Raw genomic sequence first — 20,439 nt, forward strand, 5'->3', positions numbered from 1 at the left:
GGCAATTCATTTAACTCTTCTTCCTCAGTTTTCCCATGTGTAAAATGGGGATCATAATTATTATTACTAGTACTAACAGGGGTGCCTGGAGGCTTAATTAATTATTCACTCTACCTAGCTATCTACGCATTTCTACTATGCCAGTCCTTGTAGTATCTAGGCTCCAAATTAGAGTTTTAATTTTCAGGTGGCTCCTGGTTTGGACTATGCTCTGTTTGTATGTGTGTTGCGAGGGGGGGAAAGACTAACGCAGCCTTGTGAATGTTGCACTGCACTCTCACGGGGGCAAGCCATGAGTGTCTGTGGCTAAAAGTTCTAGAGCACTGGGAATGCCCTGACTGCAGCTCAGCTGAGCTTTGGTTTGAGTCTGAACAGCTGCATCATACCTGCTGATCACAGGTATTATGTTGGACCCAGGGGGTTCTGTTCTCTAGTTGGCTGTAAAAGCTTCATGCACACCTGTGATGCTCTAGAAATAATTAATAATAAAGTACTTTGAAGCCAAAAGCATATCATATAAAGCATGGGTATTACAATTATTTGAATACCCCAAATCCTTATGAAAAATGGTAGCTCTAGCAGGGAAGGCCTGGATTTGCAACATATTTAGCACAGGAAAAACTCTTAGAGTTGCAGTTTATTAGCCCTAACAACAGTTTTCTGCTTCAGGTAAAATAATGGGCTAATATAGCTGGGCATTTTCTGCATTCAGGGTTGACTTAGTAGAACTGAAATGTGACCCTTACACTGTATTCTTGCAGGCAGCAGTACGCAGATGGTTCTGTTTGCTTTGTCTATTGGTGATTAAATCGTTCTGGAAATGCTGTAGACACACTTGCAGCAGTATAATCAGAGCCAGCGCTGGGCATAAACAGACTAAGCAATTGCTTAGGGCCTCAAGCAGCTCAAGGGAGCCCTCTATTAATTATTATGTGTTGTGGGGGTGGAGGGCCCAAAATCCTGCTTAGGGCCCTCAATGAGCTAGGACTGGTACAGAGTATAAGAGGCCTAAACATTTATTGTTCATGGAAACACTGTCGTTTTCAAGTTAGGAAAATATTTAAGGCCAGCTCTTCTGGACACCATACACACACACACACATTTTTTCAAAGCGGTATAACCAAGATTAAAAAATCACATATTTAAAATCCTTGCCTGCCACTTGAGGCCCCAATCCTGCAAACATTTAAGCACGTCTAATTTTACTCTCATGAACACTCCCAACATTGTATTTGCTCAATTTAGATAATAGAACTAAAAGGGTCAATTTCCCTCTTTGTTTCCAGTTAGTTTCACTTTCTGGTTCTCATGCTGTTCTGTCTAGGATCACAACACTGCAGAAAAAGGTTTAATTAGAGAGAGAGAGAGAGAGAGAGAGAGAGAGAGAGAGAGAGAGATGTGTTGCACACACACTCAGAATGAAATCTGAAAATGATGCCTCAAGGTATGACACTGTAAACTGATGGAAAGAGTCAGAAGAAGAATCAAATGCAATGATAGTCAGCTAAGTTTTTTTCCATAAGGAATTACACTTATAATAAGCACTCAAAATAAGGCAACATGGGTATTGCAGAAAAAATGTAAACAGAAAACTCTGCCACACCTTGGGCTCAACTTATTCCTTTGATGCTTGTGTACCCTATCAAAGACACTCTGGGCCTGATTCTTCACTGCCTTGTATAGTCATTTATTCCTGTGCAAAGAGGATTTGAAACACTTCCATTCTGATTTGATAACATTTTACACTCACTGCATGGGTGACAATGACCACACAAGGTTCAAGGGAGTGGAAAATCAGACCCCCATCTCCTGAGTAACCTTTGCGCGCACACACACACACATTCCCAAAGCCAAGTTGAAGTTAACCCCTTGTTCACTGGAGACCAGGTAGTGCCTTTATTACAAGGGCATATAACTATGGGGCCAGATTCACTGGTATTCTTCTGCTTCTTTATGTTGCTCCAGCTCTAGTTAAACTAAGGTTTACAGCTGCTTTGCATCACTGGAGTGGTGCAAAGAGTCCGGCACATACCAATGAATCTGGACCATGAAATTTAGTTTGCAACCCTTAGCTGGCACTGCTGATACCAGAGCTCCTGAACATGTAGCAGCTTTGTTGAAGGATTTTGTTCCTCACTAAACTTTCCATGTCGGTAACCAAAGCCTGCAAGGCTCCAGTTGGAGCATTTCCTCTGTCACAGCTTCTCTTACATCCGAGCCTGTGTTTTAGCATATTTTAAATCATTTCCCTTGTGTTTTCCCTGAAGCAAACCATGTATTATATTAAGAAAAAATATGAGCAAGACGATGTGGAATGAAGGCTCCGGTTGCAACCTAAACTCGGCACTCCTTGGAAGTGTTAAAAAGCAGTGTGTAATGATATGGTAGATCATGTCTATGATAACATCACAATACAGGGTGAAAGAAGTCTGGGAGTCACAATTATGTATTGTTATTAATTATACATAATTTATAGTGATTTAACAACCACAAGCTTTACAGGAAGGATGGTCCAGTGGTTTGGCCACTAGCTGAGGGCTTGGGAGACCCAGGTTCAATTCCTTGCTCCATCCCAGACTTCATGTGGGTCCTTGACAAGTCACTTAGCCTCTCAGTGCCACTTTTGCCCATGAGTATAATAGTACTTCCCTTCCTCTCAAGGGTGCTGTGAGGATAAATACATTAAAAACTGTGAGGTGCTCAGATAATGCGGTACTGGGGACCTGACCTTAAAATAGTCAGTCTATACTGCCTTACTTTTCATCTTATTAAGGATCTTCTGTTACTTTATGCAGCGGGGCAAGGCAAATTCCATGGGATTATGCATAGGGGACTGATCTTTCTTGGGCCATCAGCCACTTGAGGTAAAATAGTAACTCTGTCCTTAAAATAGACATATATCCTCTTCTATGAACCAACCACTAGAGGGAGACAAAGACACTAACTCACACTAGGAGAGAGGGAGTAATTCCTTGCTTAACATTGTAGTTATGTTCCTGAAAAATGCGACTTTAAGTGAAACGATGTTAAGCAAATTCAATTTCCCCATAAGGATGAATGTAAATAGGGGGGGTTAGGTTCCAGGGAAATGTTTTTCACCAGACAAAAGACTATATCTATATCTATATGTATAGATATCTATACATACACACAGTATAAGTTTAAACAAACAATTGAATATTGTATACATCAATGATGATTGTGAAGCTTGGTTGAGGTGGAAGTCAGAGGATGGAAGAGGGTGGGATATTTCCCAGGGAATGCTTTACTGCTAAATGATGAACTAGCACTTGGCTGAGCCCTCAAGGGTTAACACATTGTTGTTAATGTAGCCTCACATTCTACAAGGCAGCACAAATAGAGGGAGGGGAGACAGCATGGCAGACAGAGACAGAGATATACACCGTGTGTGTGTGAGAGAGAGAGATGCGCATTGCCCCTTTAAGTACACTGACCTCACTCTAAGTACATTGCCTTTTTAAGTAGATCAGCAAGTTGAGACAGAAGCTGCTGCCAGCAAGCTCCCTCCGTCCTGAGCCCTGTCATGTCCCCCCCTGCTCTATGGAGATGGGGTAAGCAGGGGGGAGGGGGACACCCTGACATTAGCACCCCTCTTCCCCCCCTCCTCCTCCTCCCTCCCTGCCTGCACACCAAGCAGGAAACTCCCGGGAGCAGCTCCAAGGCAAAGGGCAGGAGCAGCACATGGCAGTGGGGGGGAGGGACAGCTGAACTGCCGACAATTGATAGCTTGCTCAGCAGCTGCTGCACAGAGAACTTAGGGGAGCGGGGAGCTGATAGGGGGGCTGCCGGTCTGCCCTGGTTCCAAGCTCCCACCAACTAGCTCCAATGGGCTGCTCTTTCTGCAAGCAGTGGACAAAGCAGACGGCTGGCAACCAACGTTATAAGGGAGCATTGCACAACTTTAAATGAGCATAGTCTCTAATTGATCAGCAATGTAGCAACAAAACAATGTTAACTGGGAGGATTTTAAGTGAGGAGTTACTGTACCTCCTCCCCAGGTGTGCCCAGTTGTATCTGCACCCTACACATACAGTGGCACAGTGTGTACTGCTTCTGATAAGCACCTGGTTACTGTGGGGAGTAGATCTACTGGAGAAAGTGTATTTGAGGTCAGCGTGTAAGCATGCCTTGAGAAGGAAGTGAAATACACCAAATCCCACACCCCTAAATGTCTCAACACCAGGATAAGACCTCCCTCCTACACCAAAAGCAACAAGCACATGTGCCAACATTCATAGTTCACAGTTGTGCACACGCATGACCAGATTAGTTAGCTGTTGACTTTACTAACCTAAATTTTGTAGATTGGTTACACGCATCGATCTCAATATCAGCTACCTGCAGTGTAGTTGTAGTTGTGTCGGTCCCAGGATATTAGAGGGACAAAGTGGGTGAGGTAATACCAACAGAAGTTGGACCAATAAAAGATATTACCTCACTCATCTTGTCTCTCTGTTCAGCTACCTCTCAGTCTTGGGACCTGTCCTCCTGCGGCATGGAGAAGATAAACCAAACACCCATTTATGAATGTTCACAAACATTCTGCCTGACTCAAACCAGCTTTAGTTCCATTGACTTCAATGATTTACATGTGGCGTGAGCAAGAGCGGAACAAGGCTATATTTTAGCTGTATCTGACCATCTCTGCTTGAGAAAGTGACATGGGTCAGCTTCGTTAAGTGCTGTAATGGTTTGTTATGGCAACGTGGGCTGCAGCTGCTTCTCAATATGTGCTAGCTCAGCAGGTTTGGGGACCAAATTATGCCCTCAGTTATGGGGCTACAACTCCCTGTAAAGTCAATGGGATTTATGTATGCTTGTCTGAAGGTAGAATTTGGCTTTTCATGTTTTGAGGGCATGAGATAAAGTAACTTATGAGTAGGACAGAGGTTTGGGAATGAGGACTGGAGTCCTGGCTTCTATGTCTGGTTCTGCCACTGACTCACCATGTGACCTTGGCCATTGCTTACTGTCTGATTTCAAGAATCGCATTCACAACTGTGGTTGTAAAAGCATGTGTATAATCGTATGCCTAAATTGACCAGTTCTGTTATGGCATGCAAATGGACTAGTGCAATTATCAGTAACTGCATGTACAAATAAGGCATATTTTTGTATGCACAACTGCACATCATTTCAAAATCAGCCCCTTAACTCTGTGCTGAGTTTATCCATCTGTATATGGTAGTGGAGATAGATAATATTTACAGTGCCTATCTCACGGGAGTGTTAAGAAGCCTAAATGAGGTTTCTAAAGCACTTGGATAGTCTCAGATGAACAGCACTATGTATGCATGATATTATTAGATAAAATAGTAATCATCATGTGTTAAACTAAAAGTCCTGTTGAGATATAAGGCTGCAAAAAACCAAAACAGCATTTTAAAAAGTCCTGGTACACTTTTACTATTTCCCCCTCTGATCAATTGAAAACAAGCAAACCAAAGTTGGTTTAAATAAAAACAGAAGCTTTCCACGTCCCAAGCTGAGAACTCAGCTGTTGAGCTTCCACATGATATAGAGTTTAACAACTAAGCTACAAAGCCTCCATAGAAGGTTTTAGAATGGAAGTGTTGACAGACCCTTTAGCCACAGGAGTGCTTTGCAGGTGCCGCTTTGATAAAATCAAGACAGAGCCTGAGGGGTTTACATATAGGATAATGAATGTGGATGAGAAAGACAGGCAGACTAGCAGGGTGTAAATCAATTGAGGGGACCTGATGCTATTATCCAAAACACAAGCAGAAACTCAAGATGTCTTGTTTAAAAACCCGTGTGGGTCTGATGACTTTCATGATTCTCCTAATTAAACATTAGAATACATGACTGCCTGCGACCAAATTTATACAATAAATTCTTACACCTACTGACTCTTCATCTTCTTCATTTTTCTTGTACTTCCAACAGAAGCCTTAGAATATTTCTGTCCTGGTTAGAGATCTGGTGAGGAGAGCAGGGAAAGAAGATTTAACACATCCCATTTGCTAAGCATTTAAATAACTGAATTCTCTTTGTAAGGCAGTGCATGGAAGGAAACCATTTTTCATGTCACAGCAGCTAGGATGATTATAATGGGTATTAAGGTAGCTTTGAGTCAAGGTACAGTAGAGTAGCCTCTAAGCAGAGGTAATCTCATAATAGAAAATTAGATTTTTAAATCTAATTCTTTCAAGAATACGTGCAGCAGTTTGGTGAGAAATGTTTGCTGCCTCTTGAACCGTGAACTAACCTGGGACTATTGCTTAGTTGATTGACATAGAGATAACCACGCTAAATATTGACGATACATTGCAAACTGATAGTACAAAATCAATTCTGTTACCATCAGATGTTCCTAGTGAGTGTTAGTGAAAGGTGCTAGACAGACAACCCCAAAGACTGAAGTCCTCTCTTTAATCCACAGAACAGGTGCAGCATAGGCAGTGGCAGTGTCAGCTTTCCCCTCATAGACCTGCCAATGCGCCCCTGGAGGGACATCCTTTAGAAGAAAGAAGGTAGATTAGCTTTCATGGCCCATTCTAGCTCTGCTCTCTCTCCTGGCACGGCCCTGAAGGAGCTCAACTGGTGTCAGTTGTGGTGGTGGTTTTTCTGATGTGGACATCCTTTCACTGGGAAATGGAATGAGACCCCAAACTCATTTCATATAGACTTCTGTACAGCCACTGGTTAATAACTATCAGTCACTACTGATCTGTGCTGCAAACCTGATTTTTTAAAAAACTGCTCTGTAATCCCTTCAGATAAGTGGTGATCCTACTGAGATACATTTATATAGGGCAAACTGAAAACCATATATATATTATCCTTTCATTTATGGAAAGTCCTCTAGAATTTAACAGAAAATTAAATGTTGTCTAGATTTTTTTAAACGTTGTGTAGAATTGAATGGAGAATTATATTCTTGCTACAGAATTCTGTAGGGTGGTAGAAAAAAATCCTTTAGGAAAAATATCAGGTTTTCAGAGTAATTTCTACAGAACCCTATCACATTCCATAGGATTTTTCCATACAGTTACCGTCATCAACCAGATGTATCTGCTCTAATTAGCAAGACTCAAAATCCTATGATACTAAATTACATTCACACAAGATCTGATTCTCCCTTCGCTTACAAGCAGAAATCACTGGGCCTTGAGTTCAGAGAGATGATGTCGGAGTCAGAAATTATGAAAGTTTTAATTACAGTACTGTGAATTCAGCAGAAATGTGTTTGTGACAGAGTGCTGGAAGCTTACAGTGAGCCAGCACTCTGATCACTTAGGCGTCCATCAGTTCCCTGGGAGAAGACTGATTGGGGATATGCAAGCTAATTAGCTGATCAGGCTGGGAGGGCTGATGAACCAATTAGCCCCTCAGCTGAGGTACATAAGAAAGAGACAGGAAGAAAGTAGGGGGAGATGAACATTGAGGAAATGTTGAAAACACAAAAAGAGTTCCTAGCTGGAATTTTCAAAAAACTGATTGGGCCTTTTCACGATTAAATGTTATTAATATTTATGTAGTAACTGTATGAGTGACAACCTAGGAGAATTCTATAGCAATGTCATAAAAGGAATTACAGCATCAACTGATCTGGCCACCTACAAATTCTGAAATGGCCCCTGACTTAGAAATCCATTTTCCTGAGGAATGAGGGTTGCAAATTAGCAATCAAAGAAATAAATAAGGCATACAGGCAAACAAAACACACCATGAATAGTAAAGACAATGAATTATAAAAGATGCAAGGCGATGTCACAAAGGATTATCAAAAAGACAAAAAAAGAAAATTGGAGAAATTTCTGTGGGAAATTGAACAAAGATTCAAAGCTTTCAGAAATATATAAGCAAATTCAAAGAATGAATGGGATTTGAAGAAAAAGTAAATGTTTACAATAAGGCCAGGTATACAATGAAATTGAGGTTTCCAACTTAGAAAGGCAGCCATTTTAGCAAAGGAATTTCAAAGGGTCAGTAGGGATATGAGGGGGAAAAGGAGGTTTATTGAGGAAAATGTGAACTATTAAATGGTTGGAGAAAAAATACTGATAAGGTATTAAACTAAAATTTTAGTATGCAGGAGCTTTTTGCAGCCATTGGAAAAAGGAAAACTACAGCTCCGGGTAAAGATAATATAAGTAATGAAATGCTTCAACACTTGTCAGAAGGGAGTCTAAAGGTTCTGTTGTGGTTATAGAATGATATATGGGGGAAAGGACTTCTGCCAATAGAATGGAAACAAGCATTGGTGATACCAATTAGGAAATCAGGTAAAGCACATAAAAGATCTGATGCTTATAGGTAAGGTTATGTTTTAGTCATGGGTATTTTCAGTAAAAGTCATGGACAGGTCACGGGCAGTAAACAAAAATACACGGCCCGTGATCTGTCCCTGACTTTTACTATATACCTCTGAATAAAACTTGTGGGTTTTTTTGGGGGGGCGGGGGGGGGGCACCATGGGTTTTCTGGGGGTGCGGTGCGGCAGGTGCTGGAGGGGGTGCTGCGGGGGGAGAGGGTTGGCGAGGCTGGGGCAGACTCCCTACTTGGCTCCTGAGCTCCACATGCTGCCTCTGCCCTGCCCCAAGCCCCGGTTCTGCAGCTCCCATTGGCTGGGAACCATGGCCAATGGGAGCTGCGGGGGCGGTGCCTGCTGGCGGAGGCAGCACACGGAGCTGAGGGAAGGGAGCCCCACTCCAGGTAAGCACTGCCCCACACCCCAATCCCCAGTTCTGAGCCCCTCACACCCAAACTCCTGCTGCTGGAGGAGTGGAGGGGGCGAGCCTCCCCCAGCAGCAGCAGCCAGTGCGCCTGTCCCAGGGGCTGCCCGAGCTGCTCATGTGGCCCCAGGGCCAGTCACACCAGCTGCTGCAGAAGTCATGGAGGTCATGTAAAGTCACAGAATCCGTGACTTCCATGACCTCCGTGACAAACACAGAGCCTTACTCATAGGCCTATTGCCTGCACATTGTGAGGAAAATCATGGAAAAAATGATAAATGTAAGACTAGCAGAATACTTGGAGAAAAATTTTATTATAACAGGTATAAAGTGGTTTCAGAAAAGGAAGATGTACAGTTGACCATATAGTGAGACTAGAAACAGAGGTACTAAAAAGCATAAGGACTCAGAACTTTATGATCAGTCTTTCTGGACATTGAAAAAGCATATGACATGCTATGGATGACAGGCCTCCTATATAAACTAGCTAAAATTGGAATGAAAGAGAGAATGTTGTTGTGGATAAGGGACTTTTTAAGGGACAAACTATACAATTCAAAGTGGAAACAGCTTTATCAAAAACTACAAGCTTACAAATGGAACTCCACAAGAGAGTATTATCAGCCCTACTTTGTTTTCCATTATGATAAATGACCTCCCAGAAAGAGTGCAGATGGGAATAGGTATTTCCCCTTTCACAGATGACTGTGCTATATGTATGAAGCCTAAAAGACTTAAAGTAACCATGGAAAAGACAAATGAAACACTCCTGAGAATTTCCAAGTGGGGTAATGATTGAAGATTTAAATTCTCACTTGCAAAAAAATAAAGGGAATGCTTTTAACCAGGAAGAAAATTAGGGAAGCTTTGGACTTATTGCTTTATGGTGAAAAAATTCAGATAGTTGAAAAGTTTATGTTCCTGGGAACAGTGTTTGATAATAAATTAACTTGGAAAGGTTACATCGATATCATCATACAAAAAAGTGTAGAAGTAGGATGAACTTACTTAAAAGTATAGCTGGAAACAAATGGGGTGCTGATAAAAAAGTATTGACCATGATGTATAGAGCATTGATAAGAGCAGTTTTAGATTATGGCTGCCAAGCTTTTGGTTCAGTCTCAAAAACAACTCTTAGAAACTAGGAATTGCTGTCAGCCCAAGTTCTGTGATTGACATGATAATACCACCAGTGTGAGTGCTGCAAACAGCCCTGGAGAGGCACCTATAAATTGGAGGATAAAAGTATTAGATCTAACCTTTTGGGCAAAGGTAAAAGCCAGTCATGAAAACAGAAGTACACAACCGATTTATGAAGCTTGCTGGAAGCTTAGTAGGCAAAATTATGTGGGTTGCCACAGACTTCCTCATACTATCAGGGTCAAAAAATAGGTAAAGGAGAGAACTAAAAATGTTTAGTTATGGAAATGAAGTTACAACTGGGACAGATATTCCTCCATTTATGGATTTGGAATTGTATGAAAAAACCTTGGGAGGGGGGGAAAAACACACTAGTGACATTTCCTAATTTATTTATGAAAAATGGGACCAGCTTTGCCACGTCTGTACAAACAGATCAAAAGATGACAGCATGGGTAGAGTGGGAACAGCCTTCTAAGTTCCTAGTCTTGGAAAACAGAAATTTAAAAGGCTATTGAATTATGTGACTGTTCTGACAGCTGAACTAATGGGGATAATGGCACTAACCTGGGTAAGAGATATGCAACTGGCTGCAGCTGTAATTTTATCTGATTCCTTGTCAAGCCTTATGACAATCAGAACAGGGACTTTGGAAAGCAGAAATGTAATAAGAAGTGAAATAATGTTCTTACCTACGGAAACAATGCAAGCGGGTATCTGTGTAACAATACAGTAGAACCTCAGAGTTACGAACACCTGGGGAATGGAGGCTATTCGTAACTCTGAAATGTTCATAACTGAACAAAACATTATGGTTGTTCTTTCAAAAGTTTACAACTGAACATTGACTTAATACAGCTTTGAAACTTTACTCTGCAGAAGAAAAATGCTGCTTTTAATCCTAATTTAAATGAAACAATTTCCTTATCAAATCTTTTGTTTAAACTTTCCCTTTTTTTAGTAGTTTACATTTAACACAGTACTGTGTACTTGTGGTTTTGGGGTTTTTTGGGTCTCTGCTGCTGACTGATTAAATACTTCCAGTTTCAAATGAGGTGTGTGGTGGACTGGTCAGTTCATAGCTCTGGTGTTCATAACTCTGAGGTTCTACTGTAGCATGGGTTCTGGTGCATATCAGAATACCTGGAAATGAGATGGGTGACAAAGCAACAAAACAAGCTCTAAAAAATGAGGAGGTGGATATTAAGATACCTTTAAGTAGACACAAATATAAACGTGGTCATGAAGCTTAGGAAGGAATGGCAAGACGTACGGACTAAGAAAACAAAAGGACAAAGGTTTATGAAGTATGCTCAAAAACAAAAAAACGGTCATGATAGAAAAAATGGAGTCATTTTTTAAGTGTTAGTAGGTCATTGTGCCTGACATGATAAGTTAAACTTATTAAAAAGACAAAGATGGGCTCTGTGATGTGTTGAGCATGTTCTATGGCATTGTGGGCAATATTCTATGGTAAGAAAGTTTCTTTATGGAACATTGAGTTGGCTTGGAATCAAAGATTTATCCCTAAAGGGAGTAGTGAGAATATCAAGGAAATGGAATAGTTATGGGGGTTGAGGGGCAGGCTTGCTGCATTTCTTTAAGGATACTAGGTTGAGGGAAAGGACATAGAAATAAATCTTGGCTAAAAATAAATGAAGATAGAGGTGTTCATAGCCTTGGGTGATGAGGCTGCTTGCCAAAAACAAACAAAGACGAAGTGTTTGGGGGAGTGTAGCGGGGTGGACACCCACTCCTGCCCGGAGGGGTTGGAAAAGCCCTGCAGAGGGCTGGGGCGGGGCAAGATAAAACCCTGGCTGATTGGGGGAAGTGGCTGCAGCTGGGCCACACCCTAATCAGAGCCCAGATAGCCGGTATAAAGAGGCTGGGAGCCAGGTGCTGGCTGCAGGGAGTGAAACAGGGTACCTGTAGTGGAGCAGGGCTGGGGAAAGGCTGGGGAGCTCCAGCCTGGATAGCCTCAGGCTGTGGCCTAGCCAAGGGGTACTGGGGGTTGCAGAGGGCAGCCCAGGGCTAGGCCAAGGCAGCAGTCCAAACCCTCCTTGCCAGTGATGAGTGGCCTATACTGCAGTCTGCCCCAGAGAGGGGGGGCTAGTTGGTGACTGGCAGTGGCCTAGTGCTGAGGCAAGGTGGGGATAGTGGGTGGGGGTTCCCCTGGGAGGGGAGACCTAGTGTGTGTGTGGCTATTGCCAGGGGGCAGCACCCAGAGCAAAGTGCACCGGGGTCCTGGGAGGGACACGGGAGCTGAGAAGGAGAGAACGAGTCGGATCACCGGCCTGCAGAGGGCGCTCCAGAGGCTGGTGAGCTAATTCCATGGATGACCAGCAGGAGGCGCCGCAGGGGTGAGTCCGGCCCTCTTACATATGGTGGAGAATGCGGGCATAGCGGTCCACCCCCTGACACAAGGGGCAAGGCAAGGACAGCAGGACTATTGCCTGGACTGGGGAAACTGAGGAACGGGACAATGGATCCCATATACACTGGGGTATATTATGCGGAGACCGTGGAGGGCATGGGCCACAGAGTGCCAGGGCCAGGAGGCCCGTGGCGAAGGCTTGCTACGCCTGCGGTCAGGCTGGACATTTAAAACGGGACTGTCCCGACGGGGCTGGAGGCAGAGGACCTCATCCCGCAACGTGAGGGTGCCTGATCCCTCAAGTAGGCCGCGGGGGGAGGGAACCTCGGCGGCTGAGGGCATGTTGGGCCTGTGGGCGCAGGGAGCACCTGGAGCGGGAGTGCCCCAGCCCCAGGAATACAGCCCAGGGCAACCCAGGGAGGGTTGGCCCAGTGAAGGACAAAAGGAAAATACTGAGGCCCGGGACAGCACAGAGGTGGGATGCCTGCTGGGGCTGTAGGGAGCCTGGGCATATAAGGAGGCACTGCCCCCTCAGAAGAAGTGAGGAGAGGCCAGAGGAGGTGCCTGTGAGTCCAGAAGGGCCAAAACTGCGGGAGGCGGCGACCGGGATGGAGGGATCCCTGCAGGAGGCAGGAACCCAGACCGGCCTGGGGTTTGTCGCCGATGATGAGACCCAGACCGCGTGGACCCAGGAAGAGGCTGGGACCCAAGTGGTCCATGACCAGGCCACCAAATGGACCCAGACCCTGAGGGTGGGGGGTCAGGAAGATGGCCTGGGGGACCAGGACCTGTGGACGCGGCTAGAGGCCGCGGAGCAGGCCTGGTGGACGGCAGAGTCGGGGCTCCACAAAGTCTGCCAGGAGAGGGAAGACCTGGCTGTCAAGCTCAAGGACAGTGAGGAGAAGCAGGCGCGGCTGACGGGACACCTCCGGACCACACAGGCCAGAAGGCCCCTTGATTCCCTGGGGTGGGAGTTTTAAGGGGGTAGGTGTGTAGGGGGGTGTGCACCCGCTCCTGCCCTGAGGGGTTGGAAAAGCCCTGCAGAGGGCTGGGGTGGGGCAAGGTAAAACCCTGGCTGATTGGGGGAAGTGGCTGCAGCTGGGCCACACCCTAATCAGAGCCCAGATGGCCGGTATAAAGAGGCTGGTGAGCTAATTCCCTGGACGACCAGCAGGAGGCGTTGCAGGGGTGAGTCCGGGCCTCTTACAGGGAGGGAAAAGACTTGGGCTAGCTGAGCCCAGTGTGGTCAGAGATCTCAAGGAAGGGAGTCTCCTGTTCCTCTCTTGGCCCATGGGAATTGGTTAGGTAGCGAGTCACTGTAATAATTTGCTGCACAAGACTATTGATGTTGGGAATGTAAATAAATCACACAAAGTTGCCACTTACTGGACAGACTCAGAGGTTTCTGGGGCATCAGAGGTTGGGGACAGAGCACTCCCATTACAACTAGGGGCTCAGCTGGTATCAGACTCCCCCAGCTGCGGTGACAGAGAAACCAAACGGGGGAAGCAGCTATGAGGATTCGGCATCTGAGCAATGGAGCAGACTCTGGAGTAGTTGGTGAAGCAGCTGAAGGAGCTGCAATAGACTATGCAGGTCTTTCAACAACCACACCATCCAGAGAGAGAGTCCCTGCTGGAGCAGGAAAAGGAATTTATCAGGAGCAAGCACAGTTGTTTCAGAAACTGGTGAGTCCCAGTATGGGGAACAGCAAGCAGACATGGGGTCAACCTGTGTAAAGTCAGACCTGCATTTCTAGTTACATTTGCAAGGGTGGCAATGGGAACTGTGTGGGACAGTGGAATGTGGGCCTGCTGGTTATCACCCTGTTTCGCAGAGAAGGGTCAAGTGGGCTACATGGCCCTGAGTGACAAACTCACCAGTGACTAGGATATTTTGAAGGTGGCTATATTAGACTGTCTACAGAGATGTACAGGCAGAAGTTTCAAGCCGCTAGGTGGGTGGAAGATGTACGGCCCAAGGCGTTCACCCAAAGATTAATGGATTGGGCTACCTGCTGGTTAAATCCAGGTATGCAGAGTGTGGGTGAAATTATGGACTCCATAATTCTGGATCAATTTCTACCTGAGAACCCCCATATCTGGGTTGGGCGGCATTAACCCACAATACTGGAAGTGGTGGTCAAATTCAGAGGAGTTTGAGGAAGCAGATTTCCCCTGAAAGTAGGTGTGCTTATTTAACAGACCAGAACAGGCGAAGAAGGTTGGAGAATTGGCAGGGGTAAAGCCTGCAGAGAAGAAAAGGGAAGAGACCCAGAGGAATTTGTTCAGGGAGTCAGGAAATTACCTGCTACCAATATGGGAGATTGGACCATATAAAAAGAGACTGCCCCTAAATGGATTGTAGGCTGACTGAATTTTATGATTGGATTGAGACATTGGGGGAGCAGTGGAGAAAAACACCAACAGTCTCTGGGAGGGTGGGGAGGAGATGGGAGAAGGGCCTAGTGGACAATGTCTCAGGGTGTTTGCTGGCTAGGAAAGATGTGGTAAAGCCACACTGGATCCTACCAGGGGAAAAGCTGACTCGGGAGTGTATCCAGGGGGAGAGAAAACTCTGCCCAATGGCTGAGATGCCCTGGGAGGTCTAGGGAAATTTCAAATTGAAGTGGGTTGGGGTAGTGGAGAGGCTGCCGCATCTGGTGGGGTTAGGAATGGACTAGAGCCCTTTCCCCTTTAGGAAGAAAGCAGGTATCCGGGGTCCACAGTGGAAGGGAACTAAGCTGCCAGAGAAGATGGGGTTCTCCATCTCTCCTACTTAAACCCTAAAATTTTTTAAATCAAAATGGGGGTTCTTGGGTCACTAAAGTTTGAGAATTGCTGCCCTAGACAACAGGATACAAGCTGGAGGGAAATGGAGATTCCCAAGGAGAAAATGGGGGAAAGAAAGAATTGGCTGAGCAGGCACTAGGAGGAAAAGGAAGTCTGAACGTATCGGAGAGGGATAGGCTGTTCCCAGGATGTTCACTACCAGGGCCCTGAGAGGAGAAACCCCGAGATACGTTGGTAGGAAAGGACAAGAGGCCATAGAGGGGAAAAAAAGATGATGAAGGCTTAGGACATAGCCTGCCCCAAAATAAAGAGAGGTGGGGGAAGAGAAGGAGAGAAACAGAAGGCGAGGAGAGCTTGGCAAAGGGAGTCCTCTGAGTAGATACACCTTCCTGTTTGTGAAATCGAATCACAAAAAGAGTTATATTCATATTCTATCCCACAAAACTTAAATCTTGGGCCTAAATTACTTGAGTGTTTCTTAAACAACATTTAATCTGTCTTTTCCAAGGGTGGAAAACAACATTCATAACATCCCTAAGGTCAGAAAAAGTGTTTATTGAAAATTAGTCAATACCATTTATGAAATGTTATGTTAGAATTCAGTTGCTTTCGCTCATTGATCCATAACTTGTGTTTGGAAAATTCAGATCAAAGAGTTATTAATAGCTATTTTTAGATGACAAGGCTTTGTTGTTATTGGTGTGTTTTAACATGATACCCATTTAACCTACCTTATTAGTACTGAAAATAACCAGCAACTTTTAGCTAAAGAAAATAAATATTGAGGGTTGGGTTTTTTCACAATGTAAGATCTTTAAACATGTTGATCAAACTCTGGCTGACTATTCCATTGACACATGCCAAAAAGAAGAGCAGTTTTATCTGTGTCTCACTCCAAATTACTCAGAAAGTCAACAATGTAGGTCTAGTTCAACATGAGCTTCTGTAGGGTGGGGTAGGACGTAACCTGTCAGTGGACATGGTCTGCTCTAAAAAAATAATCTGTATTCATGGGCTTCTGTAGGTGAGAACAGGGGTCCATGTTGGCCCCATTTTAGCAGGATCAATACGTGTCTGTTTTGGGGGCCATATTGTGTATTTCCAAAATGTAATTGCTTTGAAATGGGATTGCTCAGTTTCAGAATATTGATCTCAGAACTGTGATTCTGTGGGCAAACTGAGGTGGTTTCATACTGAGTGATACCAAAATTCATAAATAACTGCCTCATTTTGGGCCAGGTCAATAGGGATCGGACTACGCTGCTGGAAGTGAGACCGCTTGTGGAGCTCGAGCTGTCACACTAAACATAGCAATGTGGATGTTGCTGCACCGGCAGAGGCTCGGACTAACCACCCGAGCTCAGACCCAGGGGGTCTTGTGGGTCCAAGCTCAGGTGGCTAGCATGCTGCTATTTTTAACATACTAGCTCAAACCCTGCTAGCATGAGTCTGTCTACCCGGGCTGGGAGGCTCGCTCCCAGCAGCAGAGTAGACATATCCTAGGAGTCTTGACTTTAATGGGCTTCGAATCGGGTCCTGTAACAAACAAGAAATCTGGAGAACCATTGGAAGAGAAGGATTTCCCATTGGATTGTAGATCCAGTCATTTAAAGTGTGCTGCTCTGGGGAGAAATTGTGCTAATGAATCTCTAGCTCTAATTATCATAAAACAAGGCAAATGGCCAGACTAAAAATACAGTCATAATTACTGGGTTTTTACCCACGAAAGCTTATGCCCAAATAAATCTGTTAGGTGCCACCGGACTCCTCATTGTTTTTGTGGATACAGACTAACACGGCTACCCCTCTGATAACTATGAAAAGGAGTTTTGGCCAAGTAATGCAGAATGATCTGATGTGGATCACAGAGACATTTTAAAGCAAGATTAAAACATTTTGTTAGCTAGCTTTCTACCGATAATTGATTTTCAATTTGCCAGTTTGAATACTGGGAAATGGGACAACACCAAGGAGATTCTTAATCTCTTTATATGGGCTTTGAATATTGAGTGTCTCAAGGTTGAATCTTAAACCTGTACTTGCTAAGCAGCTCCTTAATTCTGTCAGAATTGGTTAATTGGAATAGATCAGATAGCTTGGAACGAGAGTTTCCTTAGGTAACTGCTGTAATTGTTATCAAATCAGTGTCTCAGAGTCAATAATTCTTTGCTTCATGTTGTATATTTGTTCATAAACACTTACATGATTCCGTTTAACAAGTATGGATTATTATCATTACTAATTCTAAATAATTAGCTCAACAGAAGTTTACAGTAATTTGACCAGTAGCTAAACTACTGAAAGTTCTGGGAGGCAGTGTTGTCTAGTACAGTGGCTCTCAACCAGGGGTCCAGGGCCCCCTGGGGGGCTGTGAGCAGGTTTCAGGGGGTCCACCAAGCAGGGCAGTCATTAGAGCCAAAGCCCCACCTGACGGGGCTGAAGCCTGGGGCCCTTGAGCCCTGCCACCCAGGGCTGAAGCTGAAGCCTAAGCAACTTACCTCTACTTTTATATTCAGAAAATCGTTGCTGTTGCACACATGGGCTGTGGAATTTACATAGCATGTGGCGGGGAGGGGCGCTCAGAGAGAGGTTGAGAACCACTGGTCTAGTAGTTACAGCAGACAGGACCTTTATGTACTATTTCCAGCTCTGCCATGGACTTACTCTCCCTCTTCCACTGCAGCAGATACAAGTGTCTTGTCCTCACTTGAAGGTCCTTCACAACTCTGCCCTTTCCTGCTAATCTACTGTTGTATCTTATCTCATTGCCCCTTCACACCCTCCAGTCTGACAAAAATGCCATCCTTGGTCACCTATTTTTCTACCGCTCCAGTAACTGCCTTGGTGCTTTCTTCTGTCCTGCCTCTTACATATGGCACACTCTGCCCAAACTAGCTCAGAAAGCTGCTTCTCTGTCCTCCAAAACCCTCCTCAAGAGCCACTCCTACTATGACGCCTGATACAAGCCAGCTGATAAAAGCTAGTGAGGAGATCAATTGGGATTCCTGCCATTGGTACTTTTTTTTGGTTTGCTTATTCATGTCCTAAAGCTAAAACAAAAATCAAACTTTGAATGGATTTAAACAAGCTAATTTGCACATAACTACTCTGTGTAACCATGGTGTTCTTATCACGTTACCTTCATCCTCTCCCCCCTAGGACCTGCATTTGTTTGTTACACCCGGTTGTTGTATTTTGTCTTAAATTAGATTGACAGCCCTTGTCCCAAAGAGCATGTAAGTACTGTACAGCACTCAGCACAATGGGGTCCCAGTTCTTATTGGAGCTTCTGGATGCTACCATAATACGAAGAATAATCACTAATAGGACAGTTGTGGCCATTACACCCCGAAACAAGGGTTTGCAGCACCTGGCCCATAGTTTCAAAGCCTTGTCCAAGTGACTGGCAATTGAGTGATTACAAGTTTAATTGACTCCTTCCTGGCTCAAGTAAATAGCTTTATACATTTGGACGTACTGTTAGAATTTTTATTCCCCTCTCAGCATCAGGTTGGCTAATTGTGCCTAGAGCAGCTCTTTATGTATCATCACAGAGTAAGGCAAGATTGTTTGGTGAAAATCTACATTGAATCTGGAAAAAATGACTTCTAACTCAGATGTTAGGTGGTTTTGTTTTGTTTAATCAGTTGCTGCTTACTTTGATGGGCTAATAGACAACTAGACATTCAGAGAAAGTAACTCCGCTGGAGTGCTAAACCCTGGTCCTAACAAAGTCAAAAGCAAAGCTCCAATGAAACCAAAATTTGGGACAAAATAGCTTAATATTTTTTGTCAAGTTTAAAAATGAGGAAAACCACCAGGCAGCTGAGATGCTTTATTGGGGTTTTGTTTCTTTTTGTGTTTGTTTAAACTCGTTTAAAAAAAGCTGGGTAAACTAATGCAATGGCAATTTCACTGCTGGGGTCTGAAAGACCAAACCTATGTAAAGCAATGTAGGTATCGCCAATGGATGTTCTATCCCATCAAAGATGAGGACACAACAGAGGAAGAGGCTTCCCTGTCTTCATGGGAAGTACCAAAGTGGTGAGAAGCTGCAAAGCTTGATGACCATGCTAGGGAAATGGCCTCTTTACAAGAACAGTGTGCAGACTCCCCAGATAAGAGCTTAACATTCAGGGACAGTGTAGGTGTTAGCATCTTTTACCCTAAAATAGTGGGCGAAATTCTGATGCATGTCCAGAGTAACTCTCTTGAAGTCAGGGTTTACATCCATATAATTGAGGGCCCCTCCGCAACGTAGACGGGAGGAAATTCCACCAATTGAAATCCACTAAGTTCCCTACTTGTTCCTTTTTTGTGGGGGTTGAGCTTTTCTCACCTCAGTCTGCGAGAAGAAGCCAAGGCGTTCCATTCCCTGCATCTGCAGATCTTTGCCTCCACTTTGCTACCTAGCCTCGCTGGTCCCCATAGGAGCTAAGCTTCCAGCTGTTCTCTTGACCGTGGCTGCCTAAAGTGGAATTCTGCAGCTCAGAGGGCAAAGCAGTACAAGATAACACAGCCTAAGGTTATATTGACTTATATTGGGTTTTATCATAGTCCGGAGGAGGTGAAAATGGAGGAGCCCAGCCAGCTTCCCTACTCCATCCACTCCCAGGTCCAACCTTATTTCTCCAGCTCATTGGCGGCTCAACACCATGGAGTCCTAGGAGGAGCGGACTACTGGGGGAACATGCCTAAAGGACTTCCCCATGTACCCAGAAAAATCAAGTGATCATTGAAATCAGTTAACTACCATGCAGTGTGCAAAACCCACTGAACTAACCATATCATCTTATCAATGGACCCTTTATCTTCCCAGTCCCTTCTCCCCTCTTGTCTGTCGCCTCCTATCTGTTTTTAAGAAGTTTGGCTGTTTGGGGCAGGCATGTGTCTTTCATTTGTTCTCTAAGGCATTAGCACACTGCCAGGGGCTAATGAAGCAATAAAAAAAATTAAATATTATTAACAAACATCACCACATACCTCTGGAGGAAACAGTGAGCAGCCATGTAGGTGGAAGTAAGAATTGTCTTCAGGGATGTAGAGAAGGCAGTGACCTTGTGTGCCCACAGGAAGGTATTTCATATGTGGGGCAGCATGGAAGAAGGCACGACGATAAGGAGCCTACATGAATATAATGGACTATCAAGAGCAAGCAGGGCCGCCTTCTACATCACTACTATGCTAAACAACGGGTTGGACTTGGGACACTGACACTGAGAACTGAGTGAGACCATTCATAATTATGCTCTGGGATGCATTGCTGATTTGAGGCAAGCATGGCATGGGAGTCTTGTGAGGGCAGAGGTCCAAGAGCTCATAGCAGGAATGAGTCTCAAGGCATAGCTGGCATTTAGTGAAGCAGCAATACTCACATTCTTTGGTTGCATTACTGCAGCAGGAACAAATTGGT

General features: G+C 44.5%; 1 long non-coding RNA gene across 1 annotated transcript in view; it reads left to right on the plus strand.

Moving 5' to 3' along the window:
- Nucleotides 1–19,765, plus strand: part of LOC135973444 (uncharacterized) — a 42,801-nt gene extending 23,036 nt beyond the window's left edge. Inside the window, exon 3 of the long non-coding RNA XR_010590276.1 lies at nucleotides 19,584–19,765. This is a non-coding gene — a long non-coding RNA (uncharacterized LOC135973444). The remainder of the gene's footprint in view (nucleotides 1–19,583) is intronic.
- Nucleotides 19,766–20,439: the final 674 nt, after the last annotated feature.

This window comes from Chrysemys picta, chromosome 9 (genome assembly GCF_011386835.1).
Source record: "Chrysemys picta bellii isolate R12L10 chromosome 9, ASM1138683v2, whole genome shotgun sequence".
Lineage (NCBI taxonomy): Eukaryota > Metazoa > Chordata > Testudines > Emydidae > Chrysemys > Chrysemys picta.